The following is a 24,649-nucleotide window of genomic DNA, read 5'->3' as shown; positions in this document are numbered from 1 at the left end:
AAGGTAGCCGAGAGCAGTGTTGGCTTTATATGCCCGCTCCCCGTTGCTGATGTCACTGCTGCTTGACGATCCGAATGGCTCATCCAGGTGATGTTAACCGTTGGTGAACAGGGAACCGCAGTGCTGATGATAAGCGGTAGAATCTGTAAAACAACCATGCGTGTTTATGCGCCATAGCCGCTGCCGTGCTGCCGCCCCCACTGAAAGTGGCCGAGTGCAGTGTTGGCTTTATATGCCCGCTGTCCGTTGCTCATGTCACTGCTGCTTGACGATCCAATTGGCTCATCCAGGTGACGTCAACCGTTGCTGAACTGGGATCAGCACTGTTAATGATAAGGGCAGAATCTGTACAACAAGCCATGCGTGGGTTATGCGCCATTGCCGCTGCCGTGCTGCCGCCCCCACTGAAAGTAGCCGAGTGCAGTGTTGGCTTTATATGCCCGCTGTCCGTTGCCGATGTCACTGCTGCTTGACGTTCCAATTGGCTCATCCAGGTGACGTTAACCGTTGCTGAACTGGGATCCGCACTGCTGATGATAAGCGGCAGAACCTGTAAAACAAGCCATGCGTGGTTATGCGCCATTGCCGCTGCCGTGCTGCCACCCCCACTGAAGGTAGCCGAATGCAGTGTTGGCTTTATATGCCCGCTGTCTGTTGTCGATGTCACTGCTGCTTGACGATCCAATTGGCTCATCCAGCTGACGTTTTCCGTTGCTGAACTGGGGTCCGCACTGCTGATGATAACCGGCAGAAACTGTGTAACTAGCCATGCGTGCTAATGCGCCATTGCCGCTGCCGTGCTGCCGCGCCCACTGAAAGTGGCCGAGTGCAGTGTTGGCTTTATATGCCCGCTGTCCGTTGCTGATGTCACTGCAGCTTGAGGACCCAAATGGCTCATCCAGGTGACGTTAACCGGGGCTGAACTGGGATCCGCACTGTTGATGATAAGCGACAGAATCTGTAAAACAAGCCATTCGTGGTTATGCGCGATTGCCGATGCCGCGCTGCCACCCCCACTGAAGATAGCCGAGTGCAATGTTGGCTTTATATGCCCACTGCCCGTTGCTGATGTCACTGCAGCTTGAGGACCCAAATGGCTCATCCAGGTGACGTTAACCGTGGCTGAACTGGGTTCCGCACTGTTGATGATAAGCGACAGAATCTGTAAAACCAGCCATTCGTGGTTATGCGCCATTGCCGATGCCGCGCTGCCGCCCCCACTGAAGGTAGCCGAGAGCAGTGTTGGCTTTATATGCCCACTGCCCGTTGCTGATGTCACTGCTGCTTGACGATCCAATTGTGTCATCCAGGTGACGTCAACCTTTGCTGAACTGGCATGCGCTCTGTTGATGATAAGCGGCAGAATCTGTAAAACAAGCCATGCGTGGTTATGCGCCATTGCCGCTGCCGTGCTGCCGCCCCTACTGAAGGTAGCCGAGTACAGTATTGGCTTTATATGCCCGCTGCCCGTTGCTGATGCCCTTGCTGCTTGACGATTCAATTGGCTAATCCAAGTGACGTTAACCGTTGCTTAACTGGGATCCGCACTGCTGATGATAAGCGGCAGAATCTGTAAAACAAGCCATGTGTGGTTATGCGCCATTGCCGCTGCCGTGCTGCCGTCCCCACTGAGGGTAGCCGAGTGTAGTGTTGGCTTTATATGCCCGCTGTCCGTTGCTGATGTCAGTGCTGCTTGACGATCCAATTGGCTCATCCAGCTGAAGTAAACCGTTGCTGAACTGGGATCCGCACTGCTGACGATAAGCGGCAGAATCTGTAAAACAAGCCATGCGTGGTTATGCGCCATTGCCAATGCCGTGTCCCCACTGAAGGTAGCCGAGCGCAGTGTTCGCTTTATATGCCCGCTGCACGTTGCTGATGTGACTGCTGCTTGACGATCCAATTGGCTCATCCAGGTGACGTTAACCTTTGCTGAACTGGGATGCGCACTGCTGATGATAAGCGGCAGAACCTGTAAAACAAGCCATGCGTGGTTATTCGCCGTTGCCGATGCCGTGCTGCCGCCCACACTGAAGGTAGCCGAGTGCAGTGTTGGCTTTATATGCCCGCTGCCCGTTGCTGATGTCACTGCAGCTTGAGGACCCAAATGGCTCATCCAGGTGAAGTTAACCGTGGCTGAACTGGGATCCGACTGTTGATGATAAGCGACAGAATCTGTAAAACAAGCCATTCGTGGTTATGCGCCATTGCCGCTGCCTTGCGGCCACCCCCACTGAAGGTAGCCGAATGCAGTGTTCGCTTTATATTCCCGCTGTCCGTTGTCGATGTCACTGCTGCTTGAGGATCCAAATGGCTCATCCAGCTGACGTTAACCATTGCTGAACTGGGATCCGCACTGCTGATTATAAGCGGCATTACCTGTAAAACAAGCCATGCGTGGTTATGCGCATTGCCGCAGCCGTGCTGCCGCCTCCACTGAAGGTAGCCGAGTGCAGTGTTGGCTTTATATGCCCGCTGCCCGTTGCTGATGTCACTGCTGCTTGACGATCCAATTGGCTGATCCAGGTGACGTTAACCGTTGCTGAACTGGGACCTGCACTGTTGGTGATAAGCGGCAGAATCTGTAACACAAGCCATGCGTGGTTATGCGCCATTGCCGCTGCCGCGCTGCCGCCCCCACTGAAAGTGGCCGAGTGCAGTGTTGGCTTTATATGCCCGCTGTCCGTTGCTGATGTGACTGCTGCTTGACGATCCAATTGGCTCATCCAGGTGACGTCAACCGTTGCTCAACTGGGATCCGCACAGCGGACGATAAGCGGCAGAATCTGTAAAACAAGCCATGCGTGGTTATACGCATTGCCGCTGCCGTGCTGCCGCCTCCACTGAAGGTAGCCGAGTGCAGTGTTGGCTTTATATGCCCGCAGCCCGTTGCTGATGTCACTGCAGCTTGAGGACCCAAATGGCTCATCCAGGTGAAGTTAACCGTGGCTGAACTGGGATCCGACTGTTGATGATAAGCGACAGAATCTGTAAAACAAGCCATTCGTGGTTATGCGCCATTGCCGCTGCCTTGCTGCCACCCCCACTGAAGGTAGCCGAATGCAGTGTTCGCTTTATATTCCCGCTGTCTGTTCTCGATGTCACTGCTGCTTGAGGATCCAAATGGCTCATCCAGCTGACGTTAACCATTGCTGAACTGGGATCCGCACTGCTGATTATAAGCGGCATTACCTGTAAAACAAGCCATGCGTGGTTATGCGCATTGCCGCAGCCGTGCTGCCGCCTCCACTGAAGGTAGCCGAGTGCAGTGTTGGCTTTATATGCCCGCTGCCCGTTGCTGATGTCACTGCTGCTTGACGATCCAATTGGCTGATCCAGGTGACGTTAACCGTTGCTGAACTGGGATCCGCACTGTTGGTGATAAGCGGCAGAATCTGTAACACAAGTCATGCGTGGTTATGCGCCATTGGCGCTACCGTGCTGCCGCCCCCACTGAAGGTAGCCGAATGCAGTGTTGGCTTTATATGTCCGCTGTCCGTTGCCGATGTCACTGCTGCTTGACGATCCAATTGGTTCATCCAGGTGACGTTAACCGTTGCTGAACTGGGATCCGCACTGTTGGTGTAAGCGGCTGCCATTGCCGCTGCCGTGCTGCCGCCCCCACTGAAAGTGGCCGAGTGCAGTGTTGGCTTTATATGCCCGCTGTCCGTTGCTGATGTCACTGCAGCTTGAGGACCCGAATGGCTCATCCAGGTGACGTTAACCGTGGCTGAACTGGGTTCCGCACTGTTGATGATAAGCGACAGAATCTGTAAAACAAGCCATTCGTGGTTATGCGCCATTGCCGATGCCGCGCTGCCGCCCCCACTGAAGGTAGCCGAGAGCAGTGTTGGCTTTATATGCCCACTGCCCGTTGCTGATGTCACTGCTGCTTAACGATCCGATTGTGTCATCCAGGTGACGTCAACCTTTGCTGAACTGGGATGCGCTCTGTTGATGATAAGCGGCAGAATCTGTAAAACAAGCCATGCGTGGTTATGCGCCATTGCCGCTGCCGTGCTGCCGCCCCTACTGAAGGTAGCCGAGTACAGTATTGGCTTTATATGCCCGCTGCCCGTTGCTGATGCCCTTGCTGCTCGACGATCCAATTGGCTAATCCAAGTGACGTTAACCGTTGCTTAACTGGGATCCGCACTGCTGATGATAAGCGGCAGAATCTGTAAAACAAGCCATGTGTGGTTATGCGCCATTGCCGCTGCCGTGCTGCCGTCCCCACTGAGGGTAGCCGAGTGTAGTGTTGGCTTTATATGCCCGCTGTCCGTTGCTGATGTCAGTGCTGCTTGACGATCCAATTGGCTCATCCAGCTGAAGTAAACCGTTGCTGAACTGGGATCCGCACTGCTGACGATAAGCGGCAGAATCTGTAAAACAAGCCATGCGTGGTTATGCGCCATTGCCAATGCCGTGTCCCCACTGAAGGTAGCCGAGCGCAGTGTTCGCCTTATATGCCCGCTGCACGTTGCTGATGTGACTGCTGCTTGACGATCCAATTGGCTCATCCAGGTGACGTTAACCTTTGCTGAACTGGGATGCGCACTGCTGATGATAAGCGGCAGAACCTGTAAAACAAGCCATGCGTGGTTATTCGCCGTTGCCGATGCCGTGCTGCCGCCCACACTGAAGGTAGCCGAGTGCAGTGTTGGCTTTATATGCCCGCTGCCCGTTGCTGATGTCACTGCAGCTTGAGGACCCAAATGGCTCATCCAGGTGAAGTTAACCGTGGCTGAACTGGGATCCGACTGTTGATGATAAGCGACAGAATCTGTAAAACAAGCCATTCGTGGTTATGCGCCATTGCCGCTGCCTTGCGGCCACCCCCACTGAAGGTAGCCGAATGCAGTGTTCGCTTTATATTCCCGCTGTCCGTTGTCGATGTCACTGCTGCTTGAGGATCCAAATGGCTCATCCAGCTGACGTTAACCATTGCTGAACTGGGATCCGCACTGCTGATTATAAGCGGCATTACCTGTAAAACAAGCCATGCGTGGTTATGCGCATTGCCGCAGCCGTGCTGCCGCCTCCACTGAAGGTAGCCGAGTGCAGTGTTGGCTTTATATGCCCGCTGCCCGTTGCTGATGTCACTGCTGCTTGACGATCCAATTGGCTGATCCAGGTGACGTTAACCGTTGCTGAACTGGGACCCGCACTGTTGGTGATAAGCGGCAGAATCTGTAACACAAGCCATGCGTGGTTATGCGCCATTGCCGCTGCCGCGCTGCCGCCCCCACTGAAAGTGGCCGAGTGCAGTGTTGGCTTTATATGCCCGCTGTCCGTTGCTGATGTCACTGCTGCTTGACGATCCAATTGGCTCATCCAGGTGACGTCAACCGTTGCTCAACTGGGATCCGCACAGCGGACGATAAGCGGCAGAATCTGTAAAACAAGCCATGCGTGGTTATACGCATTGCCGCTGCCGTGCTGCCGCCTCCACTGAAGGTAGCCGAGTGCAGTGTTGGCTTTATATGCCCGCTGCCCGTTGCTGATGTCACTGCAGCTTGAGGACCCAAATGGCTCATCCAGGTGAAGTTAACCGTGGCTGAACTGGGATCCGACTGTTGATGATAAGCGACAGAATCTGTAAAACAAGCCATTCGTGGTTATGCGCCATTGCCGCTGCCTTGCTGCCACCCCCACTGAAGGTAGCCGAATGCAGTGTTCGCTTTATATTCCCGCTGTCCGTTCTCGATGTCACTGCTGCTTGAGGATCCAAATGGCTCATCCAGCTGACGTTAACCATTGCTGAACTGGGATCCGCACTGCTGATTATAAGCGGCATTACCTGTAAAACAAGCCATGCGTGGTTATGCGCATTGCCGCAGCCGTGCTGCCGCCTCCACTGAAGGTAGCCGAGTGCAGTGTTGGCTTTATATGCCCGCTGCCCGTTGCTGATGTCACTGCTGCTTGACGATCCAATTGGCTGATCCAGGTGACGTTAACCGTTGCTGAACTGGGATCCGCACTGTTGGTGATAAGCGGCAGAATCTGTAACACAAGTCATGCGTGGTTATGCGCCATTGGCGCTACCGTGCTGCCGCCCCCACTGAAGGTAGCCGAATGCAGTGTTGGCTTTATATGTCCGCTGTCCGTTGCCGATGTCACTGCTGCTTGACGATCCAATTGGTTCATCCAGGTGACGTTTACCGTTGCTGAACTGGGATCCGCACTGTTGGTGTAAGCGGCTGCCATTGCCGCTGCCGTGCTGCCGCCCCCCCTGAAAGTGGCCGAGTGCAGTGTTGGCTTTATATGCCCGCTGTCCGTTGCTGATGTCACTGCAGCTTGAGGACCCGAATGGCTCATCCAGATGACGTTAACCGTGGCTGAACTGGGATCCGCACTGTTGATGATAAGCGACAGAATCTGTAAAACAAGCCATTCGTGGTTATGCGCGATTGCCGATGCCGCGCTGCCACCCCCACTGAAGGTAGCCGAGTGCAGTGTTGGCTTTATATGCCCACTGCCCGTTGCTGATGTCACTGCTGCTTGACGATCCAATTGGCTGATCCAGGTGACGTTAACCGTTGCTGAACTGGGATCCGCACTGTTGGTGATAAGCGGCAGAATCTGTAACACAAGTCATGCGTGGTTATGCGCCATTGGCGCTACCGTGCTGCCGCCCCCACTGAAGGTAGCCGAATGCAGTGTTGGCTTTATATGTCCGCTGTCCGTTGCCGATGTCACTGCTGCTTGACGATCCAATTGGTTCATCCAGGTGACGTTAACCGTTGCTGAACTGGGATCCGCACTGTTGGTGTAAGCGGCTGCCATTGCCGCTGCCTTGCTGCCACCCCCACTGAAGGTAGCTGAATGCAGTGTTCGCTTTATATTCCCGCTGTCCGTCGTCGATGTCACTGCTGCTTGACGATCCAAATGGCTCATCCAGCTGACGTTAACCATTGCTGAACTGGGATCCGCACTGCTGATTACAAGCGGCAGTACCTGTAAAACAAGCCATGCGTGGTTATGCGCATTGCCGCAGCCGTGCTGCCGCCTCCACTGAAGGTAGCCGAGTGCAGTGTTGGCTTTATATGCCCGCTGCCCGTTGCTGATGTCACTGAAGCTTGAGGACCCAAATGGCTCATCCAGGTGACGTTAACCGTGGCTGAACTGGGTTCCGCACTGTTGATGATAAGCGACAGAATCTGTAAAACAAGCCATTCGTGGTTATGCGCCATTGCCGATGCCGCGCTGCCGCCCCCACTGAAGGTAGCCGAGAGCAGTGTTGGCTTTATATGCCCACTGCCCGTTGCTGATGTCACTGCTGCTTAACGATCCGATTGTGTCATCCAGGTGACGTCAACCTTTGCTGAACTGGGATGCGCTCTGTTGATGATAAGCGGCAGAATCTGTAAAACAAGCCATGCGTGGTTATGCGCCATTGCCGCTGCCGTGCTGCCGCCCCTACTGAAGGTAGCCGAGTACAGTATTGGCTTTATATGCCCGCTGCCCGTTGCTGATGCCCTTGCTGCTCGACGATCCAATTGGCTAATCCAAGTGACGTTAACCGTTGCTTAACTGGGATCCGCACTGCTGATGATAAGCGGCAGAATCTGTAAAACAAGCCATGTGTGGTTATGCGCCATTGCCGCTGCCGTGCTGCCGTCCCTACTGAGGGTAGCCGAGTGTAGTGTTGGCTTTATATGCCCGCTGTCCGTTGCTGATGTCAGTGCTGCTTGACGATCCAATTGGCTCATCCAGCTGAAGTAAACCGTTGCTGAACTGGGATCCGCACTGCTGACGATAAGCGGCAGAATCTGTAAAACAAGCCATGCGTGGTTATGCGCCATTGCCAATGCCGTGTCCCCACTGAAGGTAGCCGAGCGCAGTGTTCGCTTTATATGCCCGCTGCACGTTGCTGATGTGACTGCTGCTTGACGATCCAATTGGCTCATCCAGGTGACGTTAACCTTTGCTGAACTGGGATCCACACTGCTGATGATAAGCGGCAGAACCTGTAAAACAAGCCATGCGTGGTTATTCGCCGTTGCCGATGCCGTGCTGCCGCCCACACTGAAAGTAGCCGAGTGCAGTGTTCGCTTTATATGCCCGCTGCCCGCTGCTGATGTCGCTGCAGCTTGACGATCCAAGTGGCTCATCCAGGTGACGTTAGCCGTTGCTGAACTGGGATCCGCACTGTTGATGATAAGCGACAGAATCTGTAAAGCAAGCCATGCGTGGTTATGCGCCATTGCCGCTGCCGTCCTGCCGCCCCCACTGAAGGTAGCCGAGTGTAGTGTTGGCTTTATATGGCCGCTGCCCGTTGCTGATGTCACTGCTGCTTGACGATCCAATGGGCTCATCCAGCTGACGTTAACCATTGCTGAACTGGGATCCGCACTGCTGATTATAAGCGGCATTACCTGTAAAACAAGCCATGCGTGGTTATGCGCATTGCCGCAGCCGTGCTGCCGCCTTCACTGAAGGTAGCCGAATGCAGTGTTTGCTTTATATGCCCGCTGTGTGTTGCCGATGTCACTGCTTCTTGACGATCGAATTGGCTCATCCAGGTGACGTTAACCTTTGCTGAACTGGGATCCGCACTGCTGATGATAAGCGGCAGAACCTGTAAAACAACCCATGCGTTGTTATTCGCCGTTGCCGATGCCGTGCTGCCGCCCCCACTGAAGGTAGCCGAGAGCAGTGTTGGCTTTATATGCCCGCTCCCCGTTGCTGATGTCACTGCAGCTTGACGATCCAATTGGCTCATCCAGGTGACGTTAACCGTTGCTGAACAGGGAACCGCAGTGCTGATGATAAGCGGTAGAATCTGTAAAACAAGCCATGCGTGTTTATGCGTCATTGCCGCTGCCGTGCTGCCGCCCCCACTGAAGGTAGCCGAGTGTAGTGTTGGCTTTATATGGCCGCTGCCCGTTGCTGATGTCACTGCTGCTTGACGATCCAATGGGCTCATCCAGCTGACGTTAACCATTGCTGAACTGGGATCCGCACTGCTGATTATAAGCGGCATTACCTGTAAAACAAGCCATGCGTGGTTATGCGCATTGCCGCAGCCGTGCTGCCGCCTCCACTGAAGGTAGCCGAGTGCAGTGTTGGCTTTATATGCCCGCTGCCCGTTGCTGATGTCACTGCTGCTTGACGATCGAATTGGCTCATCCAGGTGACGTTAACCTTTGCTGAACTGGGATCCGCACTGCTGATGATAAGCGGCAGAACCTGTAAAACAACCCATGCGTTGTTATTCGCCGTTGCCGATGCCGTGCTGCCGCCCACACTGAAGGTAGCCGAGTGCAGTGTTGGCTTTATATGCCCGCTGCCCGTTGCTGATGTCACTGCAGCTTGAGGACCCAAATGGCTCATCCAGGTGAAGTTAACCGTGGCTGAACTGGGATCCGACTGTTGATGATAAGCGACAGAATCTGTAAAACAAGCCATTCGTGGTTATGCGCCATTGCCGCTGCCTTGCTGCCACCCCCACTGAAGGTAGCCGAATGCAGTGTTCGCTTTATATTCCCGCTGTCCGTTCTCGATGTCACTGCTGCTTGAGGATCCAAATGGCTCATCCAGCTGACGTTAACCATTGCTGAACTGGGATCCGCACTGCTGATTATAAGCGGCATTACCTGTAAAACAAGCCATGCGTGGTTATGCGCATTGCCGCAGCCGTGCTGCCGCCTCCACTGAAGGTAGCCGAGTGCAGTGTTGGCTTTATATGCCCGCTGCCCGTTGCTGATGTCACTGCTGCTTGACGATCCAATTGGCTGATCCAGGTGACGTTAACCGTTGCTGAACTGGGATCCGCACTGTTGGTGATAAGCGGCAGAATCTGTAACACAAGTCATGCGTGGTTATGCGCCATTGGCGCTACCGTGCTGCCGCCCCCACTGAAGGTAGCCGAATGCAGTGTTGGCTTTATATGTCCGCTGTCCGTTGCCGATGTCACTGCTGCTTGACGATCCAATTGTTTCATCCAGGTGACGTTAACCGTTGCTGAACTGGGATCCGCACTGTTGGTGTAAGCGGCTGCCATTGCCGCTGCCGTGCTGCCGCCGCCACTGAAAGTGGCCGAGTGCAGTGTTGGCTTTATATGCCCGCTGTCCGTTGCTGATGTCACTGCAGCTTGAGGACCCGAATGGCTCATCCAGGTGACGTTAACCGTGGCTGAACTGGGATCCGCACTGTTGATGATAAGCGACAGAATCTGTAAAACAAGCCATTCGTGGTTATGCGCGATTGCCGATGCCGCGCTGCCACCCCCACTGAAGGTAGCCGAGTGCAGTGTTGGCTTTATATGCCCACTGCCCGTTGCTGATGTCACTGCTGCTTGACGATCCAATTGGCTCATCCAGGTGACGTTAACCGTTGCTGAACTGGGATCCGCTCTCTTGATGATAAGTGGCAGAATCTGTAACACAAGCCATGCGTGGTTATGCGCCATTGGCGCTACCGTGCTGCCGCCCCCACTGAAGGTAGCCGAATGCAGTGTTGGCTTTATATGTCCGCTGTCCGTTGCTGATGTCACTGCTGCTTGACGATCCAATTGGCTCATCCAGGTGACGTCAACCCTTGCTCAACTGGGATCCGCACTGTTGATGATAAGCGACAGAATCTGTAGAACAAGCCATTCGTGGTTATGCGCCATTGCCGCTGCCTTGCTGCCACCCCCACTGAAGGTAGCTGAATGCAGTGTTCGCTTTATATTCCCGCTGTCCGTCGTCGATGTCACTGCTGCTTGACGATCCAAATGGCTCATCCAGCTGACGTTAACCATTGCTGAACTGGGATCCGCACTGCTGATTACAAGCGGCAGTACCTGTAAAACAAGCCATGCGTGGTTATGCGCATTGCCGCAGCCGTGCTGCCGCCTCCACTGAAGGTAGCCGAGTGCAGTGTTGGCTTTATATGCCCGCTGCCCGTTGCTGATGTCACTGAAGCTTGAGGACCCAAATGGCTCATCCAGGTGACGTTAACCGTGGCTGAACTGGGTTCCGCACTGTTGATGATAAGCGACAGAATCTGTAAAACAAGCCATTCGTGGTTATGCGCCATTGCCGATGCCGCGCTGCCGCCCCCACTGAAGGTAGCCGAGAGCAGTGTTGGCTTTATATGCCCACTGCCCGTTGCTGATGTCACTGCTGCTTAATGATCCAATTGTGTCATCCAGGTGACGTCAACCTTTGCTGAACTGGGATGCGCTCTGTTGATGATAAGCGGCAGAATCTGTAAAACAAGCCATGCGTGGTTATGCGCCATTGCCGCTGCCGTGCCGCCGCCCCTACTGAAGGTAGCCGAGTACAGTATTGGCTTTATATGCCCGCTGCCCGTTGCTGATGCCCTTGCAGCTCGACGATCCAATTGGCTAATCCAAGTGACGTTAACCGTTGCTTAACTGGGATCCGCACTGCTGATGATAAGCGGCAGAATCTGTAAAACAAGCCATGTGTGGTTATGCGCCATTGCCGCTGCCGTGCTGCCGTCCCCACTGAGGGTAGCCGAGTGTAGTGTTGGCTTTATATGCCCGCTGTCCGTTGCTGATGTCAGTGCTGCTTGACGATCCAATTGGCTCATCCAGCTGAAGTAAACCGTTGCTGAACTGGGATCCGCACTGCTGACGATAAGCGGCAGAATCTGTAAAACAAGCCATGCGTGGTTATGCGCCATTGCCAATGCCGTGTCCCCACTGAAGGTAGCCGAGCGCAGTGTTCGCTTTATATGCCCGCTGCACGTTGCTGATGTGACTGCTGCTTGACGATCCAATTGGCTCATCCAGGTGACGTTAACCTTTGCTGAACTGGGATCCACACTGCTGATGATAAGCGGCAGAACCTGTAAAACAAGCCATGCGTGGTTATTCGCCGTTGCCGATGCCGTGCTGCCGCCCACACTGAAGGTAGCCGAGTGCAGTGTTCGCTTTATATGCCCGCTGCCCGCTGCTGATGTCGCTGCAGCTTGACGATCCAAGTGGCTCATCCAGGTGACGTTAGCCGTTGCTGAACTGGGATCCGCACTGTTGATGATAAGCGACAGAATCTGTAAAGCAAGCCATGCGTGGTTATGCGCCATTGCCGCTGCCGTGCTGCCGCGCCCACTGAAGGTAGCCGAATGCAGTGTTTGCTTTATATGCCCGCTGTGCGTTGCCGATGTCACTGCTTCTTGACGATCGAATTGGCTCATCCAGGTGACGTTAACCTTTGCTGAACTGGGATCCGCACTGCTGATGATAAGCGGCAGAACCTGTAAAACAACCCATGCGTTGTTATTCGCCGTTGCCGATGCCGTGCTGCCGCCCCCACTGAAGGTAGCCGAGAGCAGTGTTGGCTTTATATGCCCGCTCCCCGTTGCTGATGTCACTGCAGCTTGACGATCCAATTGGCTCATCCAGGTGACGTTAACCGTTGCTGAACAGGGAACCGCAGTGCTGATGATAAGCGGTAGAATCTGTAAAACAAGCCATGCGTGTTTATGCGCCATTGCCGCTGCCGTGCTGCCGCCCCCACTGAAGGTAGCCGAGTGTAGTGTTGGCTTTATATGGCCGCTGCCCGTTGCTGATGTCACTGCTGCTTGACGATCCAATCGGCTCATCCAGGTGACGTCAACCTTTGCTGAACTGAGATGCGCTCTGTTGACGATAAGCGGCAGAATCTGTAAAACAAGCCATGCGTGGTTATGCGCCATTGCCGCTGCCGTGCTGCCGCCCCTACTGAAGGTAGCCGAGTACAGTACTGGCTTTATGTGCCCGCTGCCCGTTGCTGATGTCCTTGCTGCTTGACGATCCAATTGGCTAATCCAAATCACGTTAACCGTTGCTGAACTGGGATCCGCACTGCTGATGATAAGCGGCAGAATCTCTAAAACAAGCCATGTGTGGTTATGCGCCATTGCCGCTACCGTGCTGCCGCCCCCACTGAAGGTAGCCGAATGCAGTGTTGGCGTTATTTGTCCGCTGTCCGTTTCCGATATCACTGCTGCTTGACGATCCAATTGGTTCATCCAGGCGACGTTATCCGTTGCTTAACTGGGATCCGCACTGCTGATGATAAGCGGCAGAACCTGTAAAACAAGCCATGCGTGGTTATGCGCCATTGCCGCTGCCGTGCTGCCGCCTCTACTGAAGGTAGCCGAGTGCAGTGTTGGCTTTATATGCCAGCTGCCCGTTGCTGATGTCACTGCAGCTTGAGGACCCAAATGGTTCATCCAGGTAACGTTATCCGTTGCTGAACTGGGATCCGCACTGTTGATGATAAGCGACAGAATCTGTAAAACAAGCCATTCGTAGTTATGCGCCATTGCCGCTGCCGTGCTGCCGCCCCCACTGAAGGTAGCCGGGTGCAGTGTTGGCTTTATATGTCCGCAGTCCGTTGCCGATGTCACTGCTGCTTGAAGTTCCAATTGGCTCATCCAGGTGACGTTTTCCGTTGCTGAACTGGGGTCCGCACTGCTGATGATAAGCGGCAGAAACTCTATAACTAGCCATGCGTGCTAATGCGCCATTGCCGCTGCCATGCTGCCGCGCCCACTGAAGGTAGCCGAATGCAGTGTTTGCTTTATATGCCCACTGTCCGTTGCCGATGTCACTGCTTCTTGACGATCCAATTGGCTCATCCAGGTGACGTTAACCTTTGCTGAACTGGGATCCGCACTGCTGATGATAAGCGGGCAGAACCTGTAAAACAAACCATGCGTGGTTATGCGCACGTTGCCGATGCCCTGCTTCCGCCCCCACTGAAGGTAGCCGAGAGCAGTGTTGGCTTTATATGCCCGCTCCCCGTTGCTGATGTCACTGCTGCTTGACGATCCAATTGTCTTATCCAGGTGACGTCAACCTTTGCTGAACTGCGAAGCGCTCAGTTGATGATAAGCGGCAGAATCTGTAAAACAAGCCATGCGCGGTTATGCGCCATTGCCGCTGCCGTGCTGCCGCCCCTACTGAAGGTAGCCGAGTACAGTATTGGCTTTATATGCCCGCTGCCCGTTGCTGATGTCCTTGCTGCTTGACGATCCAATTGGCTAATCCAAGTGACGTTAACCGTTGCTTAACTGGGATTCGCACTGCTGATGATAAGCGGCAGAATCTGTAAAACAAGCCATGTGTGGTTATGCGCCATTGCCGCTGCCATGCTGCCGTCCCCACTGAGGGTTGCCGAGTGTAGTGTTGGCTTTATATGCCCGCTGTCCGTTGCTGATGTCAGTGCTGCTTGACGATCCAATTGGCTCATCCAGCTGAAGTAAACCGTTGCTGAACTGGGATCCGCACTGCTGACAATAAGCGGCAGAATCTGTAAAACAAGCCATGCGTGGTTATGCGCCATTGCCAATGCCGTGCTGCCGCCCCCACTGAAGGTAGCCGAGAGCAGTGTTGGCTTTATATGCCCGCTCCCCGTTGCTGATGTCACTGCAGCTTGACGATCCAATTGGCTCATCCAGGTGACGTTAACCGTTGCTGAACAGGGAACCGCAGTGCTGATGATAAGCGGTAGAATCTGTAAAACAAGCCATGCGTGTTTATGCGCCATTGCCGCTGCCGTGCTGCCGCCCCCACTGAAGGTAGCCGAGTGTAGTGTTGGCTTTATATGGCCGCTGCCCGTTGCTGATGTCACTGCTGCTTGACGATCCAATGGGCTCATCCAGGTGACGTCAACCTTTGCTGAACTGAGATGCGCTCTGTTGACGATAAGCGGCAGAATCTGTAAAACAAGCCATGCGTGGTTATGCGCCATTGCCGCTGCCGTGCTGCCGCCCCTACTGAAGGTTGCCGAGTACAGTACTGGCTTTATGTGCCCGCTGCCCGTTGCTGATGTCCTTGCTGCTTGACGATCCAATTGGCTAATCCAAGTCACGTTAACCGTTGCTGAACTGGGATCCGCACTGCTGATGATAAGCGGCAGAATCTCTAAAACAAGCCATGTTTGGTTATGCGCCATTGCCGCTGCCGTGCCGCCGCCCCCACTGAAAGTAGCCGAGTGTAGTGTTGGCTTTATATGCCAGCTGCCCGTTGCTAATGTCACTGTTGCTTGACGATCCAATTAGCTCATCCAGTAGACGTTAAACGTTGCTGAACTGGGATCCGCACAGTTGATGATAAGCGTCAGAATATGTAAAACATGCCATGCGTGCTTAAGCGCCATTGCTGTTGCCGTGCTGCCGGCCCTACTGAAGGTAGCCGAGTGCAGTGTTGGCTTTATGTGCCCGCTGTCGTTGCTGATGTCTCTGCTGCTTGACGATCCAATTGGCTCATCCAGGTGACGTCAACCGTTGCTGAACTGGGATCCGCTCTCTTGATGATAAGCGGCAGAATCTGTAAAACAAGCCATGCGCGGTTATGCGCCATTGGCGCTACCGTGCTGCCGCCCCCACTGAAGGTAGCCGAATGCAGTGTTGGCGTTATATGTCCGCTGTCCGTTTCCGATGTCACTGCTGCCTGACGATCCAATTGGTTCATCCAGGTGACGTTATCCGTTGCTTAACTGGGATCCGCACTGCTGATGATAAGCGGCAGAACCTGTAAAACAAGCCATGCGTGGTTATGCGCCATTGCCGCTGCCGTGCTGCCGCCTCTACGGAAGGTAGCCGAGTGCAGTGTTGGCTTTATATGCCAGCTGCCCGTTGCTGATGTCACTGCAGCTTGAGGACCCAAATGGTTCATCCAGGTAACGTTATCCGTTGCTGAACTGTGATCCGCACTGTTGATGATAAGCGACAGCATCTGTAAAACAAGCCATTCGTAGTTATGCGCCATTGCCGCTGCCGTGCTGCCGCCCCCACTGAAGGTAGCCGAGAGCAGTGTTGGCTTTAGATGCCCGCTGCCCATTGCTGATGTCACTGCTGCTTGACGATCCAATTGGCTCATCCAGGTAACGTTAACCCTTGCTGAACTGGGATCCGCACTGCTGATGATAAGCGGCAAAATCTGTGAAAGAAGCCATGCGTAGTTATGCGCCATTGCCGCTGCCGTACTGCCGTCCCCACTGAAGGTAGCCGAATGCAGTGTTGGCTTTATATGCACGCTGTCCTTTGGCGATGTCACTGCTGCTTGACGATCCAATTGGCTCATCCAGGTGACGTTTTCCGTTGCTGAACTGGGGTCCGCACTGCTGATGATAAGCGGCAGAAACTCTATAACTAGCCATGCGTGCTAATGCGCCATTGCCGATGCCGTGCTGCCGCGCCCACTGAAGGTAGCCGAATGCAGTGTTTGCTTTATATGCCCACTCTCCGTTGCCGATGTCACTGCTTCTTGACGATCCAATTGGCTCATCCAGGTGACGTTAACCTTTGCTGAACTGGGATCCGCACTGCTGATGATAAGCGGGCAGAACCTGTAAAACAAACCATGCGTGGTTATGCGCACGTTGACGATGCCCTGCTTCCGCCCCCACTGAAGGTAGCCGAGAGCAGTGTTGGCTTTATATGCCCGCTCCCCGTTGCTGATGTCACTGCTGCTTGACGATCCAATTGTCTTATCCAGGTGACGTCAACCTTTGCTGAACTGGGATGCGCTCAGTTGATGATAAGCGGCAGAATCTGTAAAACAAGCCATGTGTGGTTATGCGCCATTGCCGCTGCCATGCTGCCGTCCCCACTGAGGGTAGCCGAGTGTAGTGTTGGCTTTATATGCCCGCTGTCCGTTGCTGATGTCAGTGCTGCTTGACGATCCAATTGGCTCATCCAGCTGAAGTAAACCGTTGCTGAACTGGGATCCGCACTGCTGACAATAAGCGGCAGAATCTGTAAAACAAGCAATGCGTGGTTATGCGCCATTGCCAATGCCGTGCCCCCATTGAAGTTAGCCGAGCGCAGTGTTCCCTTTATATGCCCGCTGCACGTTGCTGATGTGACTGCTGCTTGACGAACCAATTGGCTCATCCAGGTGACGTTAACCGTTGCTGAACTGGGATCCGCACTGTTGGTGATAAGCGGCTGCCATTGCCGCTGCCGTGCTGCCGCCCCCACTGAAAGTAGCCGAGTGCAGTGTTGGCTTTATATGCCCGCTGTCCGTTGCTGATGTCACTGCTGCTTGACGATCCAATTGGCTCATCCAGGTGACTTTAACCTTTGCTGAACTGGGATCCGCACTGCTGACAATAAGCGGCAGAATCTGTAAAACAAGCCATGCGTGGTTATGCGCTGTTGCCGATGCCGTGCTGCCGCCCCCACTGAAGGTAGCCGAGAGCAGTGTTGGCTTTATATGCCCGCTCCCCGTTGCTGATGTCACTGCTGCTTGACGATCCGAATGGCTCATCCAGGTGATGTTAACCGTTGCTGAACAGGGAACCGCAGTGCTGATGATAAGCGGTAGAATCTGTAAAACAACCATGCGTGTTTATGCGCCATTGCCGCTGCCGTGCTGCCGCCCCCACTGAAGGTACCCGAGTGTAGTGTTGGCTTTATATGCCCGCTGCCCGTTGCTGATGTCACTGCTGCTTGACGATCCAATTGACTCATCCAGGTGACGTTAACCCTTGCTGAACTGGGATCCGCACTGCTGATGATAAGCGGCAAAATCTGTTAAACAAGCCATGCGTGTTTATGCGCCATTGCCGCTGCCGCGCTGCCGCCCCCACTGATGGTAGCCGAGTGCAGTGTTGGCTTTATAAGCCCGCTACCCGTTGCTGATGTCACTGCAGCTTGACGATCCAATTGGCTGATCCAGGTGACATAACCGTTGCTGAACTGGGATCCGCACTGTTGGTGATAAGCGGCTGCCATTGCCGCTGCCGTGCTGCCGCCCCCACTGAAAGTGGCCGAGTGCAGTGTTGGCTTTATATGCCCGCTGTCCGTTGCTGATGTCACTGCTGCTTGACGATCCAATTGGCTCATCCAGGTGACGTCAACCGTTGCTGAACTGGGATCAGCACTGTTAATGATAAGGAGCAGAATCTGTACAACAAGCCATGCGTGGGTTATGCGCCATTGCCGCTGCCGTGCTGCCGCCCCCACTGAAAGTAGCCGAGTGCAGTGTTGGCTTTATATGCCCGCTGTCCGTTGCCGATGTCAGTGCTGCTTGACGATCCAATTGGCTCATCCAGCTGAAGTAAACCGTTGCTGAACTGGGATCCGCACTGCTGACAATAAGCGGCAGAATCTGTAAAACAAGCCATGCGTGGTTATGCGCCATTGCCAATGCCGTGCTGCCGCCCCCACTGAAGGTAGCCGAGAGCAGTGTTGGCTTTATATGCCCGCTCCCCGTTGCTGATGTCACTGCAGCTTGACGATCCAATTGGCTCATCCAGGTGACGTTAACCGTTGCTGAACAGGGAACCGCAGTGCTGATGATAAGCGGTAGAATCTGTAAAACAAGCCATGCGTGTTTATGCGCCATTGCCGCTGCCGTGCTGCCGCCCCCACTGAAGGTAGCCGAGTGTAGTGTTGGCTTTATATGGCCGCTGCCCGTTGCTGATGTCACTGCTGCTTGACGATCCAATGGGCTCATCCAGGTGACGTCAACCTTTGCTGAACTGAGATGCGCTCTGTTGACGATAAGCGGCAGAATCTGTAAAACAAGCCATGCGTGGTTATGCGCCATTGCCGCTGCCGTGCTGCCGCCCCTACTGAAGGTTGCCGAGTACAGTACTGGCTTTATGTGCCCGCTGCCCGTTGCTGATGTCCTTGCTGCTTGACGATCCAATTGGCTAATCCAAGTCACGTTAACCGTTGCTGAACTGGGATCCGCACTGCTGATGATAAGCGGCAGAATCTCTAAAACAAGCCATGTTTGGTTATGCGCCATTGCCGCTGCCGTGCCGCCGCCCCCACTGAAGGTAGCCGAGTGTAGTGTTGGCTTTATATGCCAGCTGCCCGTTGCTAATGTCACTGCTGCTTGACGATCCAATTGGCTCATCCAGCTGAAGTAAACCGTTGCTGAACTGGGATCCGCACTGCTGACAATAAGCGGCAGAATCTGTAAAACAAGCAATGCGTGGTTATGCGCCATTGCCAATGCCGTGCCCCCATTGAAGTTAGCCGAGCGCAGTGTTCCCTTTATATGCCCGCTGCACGTTGCTGATGTGACTGCTGCTTGACGAACCAATTGGCTCATCCAGGTGACGTTAACCGTTGCTGAACTGGGATCCGCACTGTTGGTGATAAGCGGCTGCCATTGCCGCTGCCGTGCTGCCGCCCCCACTGAAAGTAGCCGAGTGCAGTGTTGGCTTTATATGCCCGCTGTCCGTTGCTGATGTCACTGCTGCTTGACGATCCAATTGGCTCATCCAGGTGACTTTAACCTTTGCTGAACTGGGATCCGCACTGCTGACAATAAGCGGCAGAATCTGTAAAACAAGCCATGCGTGGTTATGTGCCATTGCCAATGCCGTGCTACCTCCCCAACTGAAGGTAGCCGAGTGCAGTGTTTGCTTTATATGCCCGCGGTCCCTTGCCGATGTCACTGCTTCTTGACGATCCAATTGGCTCATCCAGGTGACGTTAACCTTTGCTGAACTGGGATCCGCACTGCTGATGATAAGCGGCAGAACCTGTAAAACAAGCCATGCGTGGTTATGCGCTGTTGCCGATGCCGTGCTGCCGCCCCCACTGAAGGTAGCCGAGAGCAGTGTTGGCTTTATATGCCCGCTCCCCGTTGCTGATGTCACTGCTGCTTGACGATCCGAATGGCTCATCCAGGTGATGTTAACCGTTGCTGAACAGGGAACCGCAGTGCTGATGATAAGCGGTAGAATCTGTAAAACAACCATGCGTGTTTATGCGCCATTGCCGCTGCCGTGCTGCCGCCCCCACTGAAGGTACCCGAGTGTAGTGTTGGCTTTATATGCCCGCTGCCCGTTGCTGATGTCACTGCTGCTTGACGATCCAATTGACTCATCCAGGTGACGTTAACCCTTGCTGAACTGGGATCCGCACTGCTGATGATAAGCGGCAAAATCTGTTAAACAAGCCATGCGTGTTTATGCGCCATTGCCGCTGCCGCGCTGCCGCCCCCACTGATGGTAGCCGAGTGCAGTGTTGGCTTTATATGCCCGCTACCCGTTGCTGATGTCACTGCTGCTTGACGATCCAATTGGCTGATCCAGGTGACATAACCGTTGCTGAACTGGGATCCGCACTGTTGGTGATAAGCGGCTGCCATTGCCGCTGCCGTGCTGCCGCCCCCACTGAAAGTGGCCGAGTGCAGTGTTGGCTTTATATGCCCGCTGTCCGTTGCTGATGTCACTGCTGCTTGACGATCCAATTGGCTCATCCAGGTGACGTCAACCGTTGCTGAACTGGGATCAGCACTGTTAATGATAAGGAGCAGAATCTGTACAACAAGCCATGCGTGGGTTATGCGCCATTGCCGCTGCCGTGCTGCCGCCCCCACTGAAAGTAGCCGAGTGCAGTGTTGGCTTTATATGCCCGCTGTCCGTTGCCGATGTCAGTGCTGCTTGACGATCCAATTGGCTCATCCAGCTGAAGTAAACCGTTGCTGAACTGGGATCCGCACTGCTGACAATAAGCGGCAGAATCTGTAAAACAAGCCATGCGTGGTTATGCGCCATTGCCAATGCCGTGCTGCCGCCCCCACTGAAGGTAGCCGAGAGCAGTGTTGGCTTTATATGCCCGCTCCCCGTTGCTGATGTCACTGCAGCTTGACGATCCAATTGGCTCATCCAGGTGACGTTAACCGTTGCTGAACAGGGAACGGCAGTGCTGATGATAAGCGGTAGAATCTGTAAAACAAGCCATGCGTGTTTATGCGCCATTGCCGCTGCCGTGCTGCCGCCCCCACTGAAGGTAGCCGAGTGTAGTGTTGGCTTTATATGGCCGCTGCCCGTTGCTGATGTCACTGCTGCTTGACGATCCAATGGGCTCATCCAGGTGACGTCAACCTTTGCTGAACTGAGATGCGCTCTGTTGACGATAAGCGGCAGAATCTGTAAAACAAGCCATGCGTGTTTATGCGCCATTGCCGCTGCCGTGCTGCCGCCCCCACTGAAGGTAGCCGAGTGTAGTGTTGGCTTTATATGGCCGCTGCCCGTTGCTGATGTCACTGCTGCTTGACGATCCAATTGTCTTATCCAGGTGACGTCAACCTTTGCTGAACTGGGATGCGCTCAGTTGATGATAAGCGGCAGAATCTGTAAAAGAAGCCATGCGCGGTTATGCGCCATTGCCGCTGCCGTGCTGCCGCCCCTACTGAAGGTAGCCGAGTACAGTATTGGCTTTATATGCCCGCTGCCCGTTGCTGATGTCCTTGCTGCTTGACGATCCAATTGGCTAATCCAAGTGACGTTAACCGTTGCTTAACTGGGATCCGCACTGCTGATGACAAGCGGCAGAATCTGTAAAACAAGCCATGTGTGGTTATGCGCCATTGCCGCTGCCATGCTGCCGTCCCCACTGAGGGTAGCCGAGTGTAGTGTTGGCTTTATATGCCCGCTGTCCGTTGCTGATGTCAGTGCTGCTTGACGATCCAATTGGCTCATCCAGGTGACGTCAACCGTTGCTGAACTGGGATCCGCTCTCTTGATGATAAGCGGCAGAATCTGTAAAACAAGCCATGCGCGGTTATGCGCCATTGGCGCTACCGTGCTGCCGCCCCCACTGAAGGTAGCCGAATGCAGTGTTGGCGTTATATGTCCGCTGTCCGTTTCCGATGTCACTGCTGCCTGACGATCCAATTGGTTCATCCAGGTGACGCTATCCGTTGCTTAACTGGGATCCGCACTGCTGATGATAAGCGGCAGAACCTGTAAAACAAGCCATGCGTGGTTATGCGCCATTGCCGCTGCCGTGCTGCCGCCTCTACGGAAGGTAGCCGAGTGCAGTGTTGGCTTTATATGCCAGCTGCCCGTTGCTGATGTCACTGCAGCTTGAGGACCCAAATGGTTCATCCAGGTAACGTTATCCGTTGCTGAACTGTGATCCGCACTGTTGATGATAAGCGACAGAATCTGTAAAACAAGCCACTCGTAGTTATGCGCCATTGCCGCTGCCGTGCTGCCGCCCCCACTGAAGGTAGCCGAGAGCAGTGTTGGCTTTAGATGCCCGCTGCCCATTGCTGATGTCACTGCTGCTTGACGATCCAATTGGCTCATCCAGGTAACGTTAACCCTTGCTGAACTGGGATCCGCACTGCTGATGATAAGCGACAAAATCTGTGAAAGAAGCCATGCGTAGTTATGCGCCAATGCCGCTGCCGTACTGCCGTCCCCACTGAAGGTAGCCGAATGCAGTGTTGGCTTTATGTGCACGCTGTCCTTTGGCGATGTCACTGCTGCTTGACGATCCAATTGGCTCATCCAGGTGACGTTTTCCGTTGCTGAACTGGGGTCCGCACTGCTGATGATAAGCGGCAGAAACTCTATAACTAGCCATGCGTGCTAATGCGCCATTGCCGATGCCGCGCTGCCGCGCCCACTGAAGGTAGCCGAATGCAGTGTTTGCTTTATATGCCCACTCTCCGTTGCCGATGTCACTGCTTCTTGACGATCCAATTGGCTCATCCAGGTGACGTTAACCTTTGCTGAACTGGGATCCGCACTGCTGATGATAAGCGGGCAGAACCTGTAAAACAAACCATGCGTGGTTATGCGCACGTTGACGATGCCCTGCTTCCGCCCCCACTGAAGGTAGCCGAGAGCAGTGTTGGCTTTATATGCCCGCTCCCCGTTGCTGATGTCACTGCTGCTTGACGATCCAATTGTCTTATCCAGGTGACGTCAACCTTTGCTGAACTGGGATGCGCTCAGTTGATGATAAGCTGCAGAATCTGTAAAAGAAGCCATGCGCGGTTATGCGCCATTGCCGCTGCCGTGCTGCCGCCCCTACTGAAGGTAGCCGAGTACAGTATTGGCTTTATATGCCCGCTGCCCGTTGCTGATGTCCTTGCTGCTTGACGATCCAATTGGCTAATCCAAGTGACGTTAACCGTTGCTTAACTGGGATCCGCACTGCTGATGACAAGCGGCAGAATCTGTAAAACAAGCCATGTGTGGTTATGCGCCATTGCCGCTGCCATGCTGCCGTCCCCACTGAGGGTAGCCGAGTGTAGTGTTGGCTTTATATGCCCGCTGTCCGTTGCTGATGTCAGTGCTGCTTGACGATCCAATTGGCTCATCCAGCTGAAGTAAACCGTTGCTGAACTGGGATGCGCACTGCTGACAATAAGCGGCAGAATCTGTAAAACAAGCAATGCGTGGTTATGCGCCATTGCCAATGCCGTGCCCCCATTGAAGTTAGCCGAGCGCAGTGTTCCCTTTATATGCCCGCTGCACGTTGCTGATGTGACTGCTGCTTGACGAACCAATTGGCTCATCCAGGTGACGTTAACCGTTGCTGAACTGGGATCCGCACTGTTGGTGATAAGCGGCTGCCATTGCCGCTGCCGTGCTGCCGCCCCCACTGAAAGTAGCCGAGTGCAGTGTTGGCTTTATATGCCCGCTGTCCGTTGCTGATGTCACTGCTGCTTGACGATCCAATTGGCTCATCCAGGTGACTTTAACCTTTGCTGAACTGGGATCCGCACTGCTGACAATAAGCGGCAGAATCTGTAAAACAAACCATGCGTGGTTATGTGCCATTGCCAATGCCGTGCTACCTCCCCAACTGAAGGTAGCCGAGTGCAGTGTTTGCTTTATATGCCCGCGGTCCGTTGCCGATGTCACTGCTTCTTGACGATCCAATTGGCTCATCCAGGTGACGTTAACCTTTGCTGAACTGGGATCCGCACTGCTGATGATAAGCGGCAGAACCTGTAAAACAAGCCATGCGTGGTTATGCGCTGTTGCCGATGCCGTGCTGCCGCCCCCACTGAAGGTAGCCGAGAGCAGTGTTGGCTTTATATGCCCGCTCCCCGTTGCTGATGTCACTGCGGCTTGACGATCCGAATGGCTCATCCAGGTGATGTTAACCGTTGCTGAACAGGGAACCGCAGTGCTGATGATAAGCGGTAGAATCTGTAAAACAACCATGCGTGTTTATGCGCCATTGCCGCTGCCGTGCTGCCGCCCCCACTGAAGGTACCCGAGTGTAGTGTTGGCTTTATATGCCCGCTGCCCGTTGCTGATGTCACTGCTGCTTGACGATCCAATTGACTCATCCAGGTGACGTTAACCCTTGCTGAACTGGGATCCGCACTGCTGATGATAAGCGGCAAAATCTGTTAAACAAGCCATGCGTGTTTATGCGCCATTGCCGCTGCCGCGCTGCCGCCCCCACTGATGGTAGCCGAGTGCAGTGTTGGCTTTATATGCCCGCTACCCGTTGCTGATGTCACTGCTGCTTGACGATCCAATTGGCTGATCCAGGTGACATAACCGTTGCTGAACTGGGATCCGCACTGTTGGTGATAAGCGGCTGCCATTGCCGCGGCCGTGCTGCCGCCCCCACTGAAAGTGGCCGAGTGCAGTGTTGGCTTTATATGCCCGCTGTCCGTTGCTGATGTCACTGCTGCTTGACGATCCAATTGGCTCATCCAGGTGACGTCAACCGTTGCTGAACTGGGATCAGCACTGTTAATGATAAGGAGCAGAATCTGTACAACAAGCCATGCGTGGGTTATGCGCCATTGCCGCTGCCGTGCTGCCGCCCCCACTGAAAGTAGCCGAGTGCAGTGTTGGCTTTATATGCCCGCTGTTCGTTGCCGATGTCACTGCTGCTTGACGTTCCAATTGGCTCATCCAGGTGACGTTAACCGTTGCTGAACTGGGATCCGCACTGCTGATGACAAGCGGCAGAA

This window comes from Dermacentor variabilis, unplaced genomic scaffold (assembly GCF_050947875.1).
Source record: "Dermacentor variabilis isolate Ectoservices unplaced genomic scaffold, ASM5094787v1 scaffold_13, whole genome shotgun sequence".
Classification (NCBI taxonomy): domain Eukaryota; kingdom Metazoa; phylum Arthropoda; class Arachnida; order Ixodida; family Ixodidae; genus Dermacentor; species Dermacentor variabilis.
This window is presented reverse-complemented; position numbering follows the sequence as displayed.